Raw genomic sequence first — 3,415 nt, 5'->3', positions numbered from 1 at the left:
ACCGGTGCTCAGTGTTTTACCTCGTGCGTGGAGGACACGGAGCGGCTCGGGTGGTCCTCCGTCCACTGCAGTACTTCGTTGTTCCACTGCGCGCAGCTGGTCGCGTGCAGCCGACGCATCGGGGCCGCGGATTCACCGTGACCGCGCAAAGACGTCAAATTGGCTCACCGACAGGTCACAGTTACCAAGGCGTGTCTTGTGTGTATCAATCATGGGAAATCATGTATGATATTATACAGCATCAGTCAATATTTCACATATATTTATAGTTGATAACAAGCAGAGGTGTCAACCGTGTGGCCCGCGGACCAGAACTGGTCCGCCAGAAATATTAGAACATTAACTGAAATATATTTGTTTGACCACCAGAGGCACACAGGTATAACGGTCTGATACCACTTCAGCTTGAATGATTGAATACTACACTTAGCAAAGCTTTTCATGATGAAAAATATGATCGGCTGTTAAAATCAATTTTCAAAAAATATCATTTTTCTCCTGTACTAAACATACTATATTAATTTCCGTGGAGAAATTCCTCTTTTTCACATTTACCCATCTTATTCTAGGAGGCAGTGAGCAGTGGCACGCCAAGGAGCTGATGAATACCAAGAAGGAGTTTTGCAACTGGAAAAAGACAATGATACATAACTGTTATAAAGATACACACACACACCAAAACTGTCCCAATAGCCAGTAACAGACAATATTAAAATAAATTGATAAACAGTCTCACAGAGGACTTCCGGGTATGGCAGCAAGCTAGACGGACGCACGTCTTCTACCTCCGCATACTTTTGCCAAGAATTCCCATGTAACTTATATCTTTGCAACTAAAAGATAAACAGCTGCCGCGCTAAAGACACACCCATGGCGTCCGGACCTGGTAAAGTGAGTAAGGGTCGCGGTAAATCCTCTCAAGCGAAAATTGACTTCGGATCAACTAAAGGTAGCGGAGAAGCTAATGCTAACACTAGCATGGCAGACGCTAACGCAGATGTCGAAGGTGGTAGCCACGATCCAGTCCTCGAAGCCATTAAAGACCTAAAAGCTGACTTTTCCAACAGATTTGATGGAGTCCTAGCCGCAATAGAAGGAATAAAAACCGAGGTTGGCGAATGCAGGGAGCGCATTACTTCTGCCGAGACCCGCATCTCAAACACCGAGGACACAGTAGCTAGCCTTCAAGCTAAAGTCCGCCACCTCGAACACAAGAACAGGGACATGGAAGACAAGGTATTGGACTTGGAAACTAGAGCGAGGAGAGCCAACCTGCGACTGGTGAACCTACCGGAGAAGGTGGAGGGTGGAAATGCCTGCTCCTTCCTGGAAACCTGGATCCCGGAGGCACTAGACATCCCTCTGCTCAAATCAAAGCAGTTTTTGGAGAGGGCTCATCGTATCGGCCCGCGAGACGACCTCAACTCCCGTCCAAGAACTGTCATTATGAAATTCCTCAGCGACCGAGACAAAGTACTTGTGATGAATGCCATCAAAATAAAAAAGCAAGTCCTGTACGAGGATAAACCGGTCCGATTCTATCCCGACATTGCGGCTGGACTGCACAAAAAACAGAAGGAATTCGATCCAGTGAGACGACAACTCCGTGAAATGGGGATAAGACACGGAATGCTACTACCGGCCAGGCTGTTGGTGACCTTCAGGGATAAAACACAGACTTTCGGGAAGCCAGAGGAAGCGGAGGCTTTCATACGCCGGATACAGGAGGAGGAAAACACTGGATAAACAACGGCATGAAGAAGTAAGGGAAGAAAAAAAAAAAAAAAAAAAAAAGAATGACACTGCACCAGTTTTTTTTTTTTTTTGTTTTTGTTTTGTTTTGTTTTTAAACCCCCTAGGCTGACGCTAGTGGGGGTGGGACAAGATTCACTGGTGATCGGCAGCGAAGTGGCTGATTTATGAGACTTTATTTTCGTCCTGTGCTCTTTGAGGATATAACCTTGTTAAAATTTTCTGGTAATGCATGAATATAAAGAAAATGGTCTGTATTACATGAACAACTTTTGTGAAATCAAAATGTACTACCTGGCATTTGTGGCGTAATATCTCCCCCCCCCCCCCCCCCTTTTTTTTTTTTTTTTTTTTTTTTTACGGTTGGGGGTTTCTAATTTTTCTGAGCTCAGCAGGCCAATTTTAGTTTTGTTCTAAAGGGTAGCAAATGCAGGTCACATAAAAACTTTACTATATTTATGCCTGGTATGGAATTACTTTTTTGGGAAACCTGTTATCTCTTTTTCACCTTTTTAAAAGTGTGCGGAGGTGGAAATGGTTGTGTTCAAGATTAGGTTAAATTCTGTTCATTCCTCATTCCATGTGGAATGACTTATAGCAGTACCGAAGTGGGGAGTAGGGTGGGGGGAAAGTGGGTTGTAGAACCATGGGTTTATGTTCAGAGGAGGATGCCGTTAGCAGCATCTAGGGTGATTGTATTTCTGGTTGTTGAAAGGTACATTTACACACTTAATCATGGGAGCGCTATTCTTGATGAGCAGTTATGGCCAATATCTTAGAAATTAAGATGACATCTTGGAACTGTAGAGGGTTGTCAAAACTTAAAAAAATTAAACAGGTGATGGGAAGGTTAAAGGATATACAATCCAAAATTATTTTTCTTCAAGAGACGCACCATACTGTAAAAGAAAATTTAAAGATTAGGAGAAGGTGGAGGGGGCAGGTCTTTTCAGCACCGTTTACTTCCCAAGCGAGGGGGGTCATGACTTTAATACACAAATCTATCCCTTTCAATGTCCATAAGGTAATTGCAGATAGGATGGGAAGGTATCTGATAATCCAGGGTACTCTCTTTACAGAACTTCTAAATTTAGTAAATATATATGCGCCAAATAAGGACGAACCAGACTTCTTTAATAATTTATTCTGTTCACTATCTGCACTTAAAGGTATGTATATTTTAGCTGGTGACTTTAACTGTGCTCTCGACCCCAACGTAGATAGATCAACACATGTAGATAAATCTCACAGCAAGAGTAGAGAAATTATCATCCAGTTTATTAAAGAATTGAGTCTGAAGGACGTATGGAGAGACAGAAACCCAGGAGTTTCGTCATATTCTTGTTTCTCTGGCACGCATAACTCATACTCCCGAATTGACTACTTTCTGATATCTGTTAGCCTATTATATAAAGTGAAAGAATGCCATTATGGCAGTATAGTAATTTCAGACCATGCCCCAGTCAATCTGGTTTATGTAGATCCAGGCCTAATACGAGATCCACCTAAATGGAAATTCCAGCAAAAATGGCTAAAGTACCCAGATTTAATGGCATACCTAGAAACTCAAATTGATGATTATTTTACATTCAATACTTCAGAAACCTCCGCATCCATCAGATGGGAAGCATTCAAAGCTTTTATCAGGGGACAAATAATAAAT

Source organism: Salarias fasciatus, chromosome 1, assembly GCF_902148845.1.
Source record: "Salarias fasciatus chromosome 1, fSalaFa1.1, whole genome shotgun sequence".
In the NCBI taxonomy this organism is placed as follows: Eukaryota; Metazoa; Chordata; class Actinopteri; order Blenniiformes; family Blenniidae; genus Salarias; species Salarias fasciatus.
The sequence above is the reverse complement of the archived record's forward strand: the minus strand, read 5'-3'. Positions refer to the sequence as shown.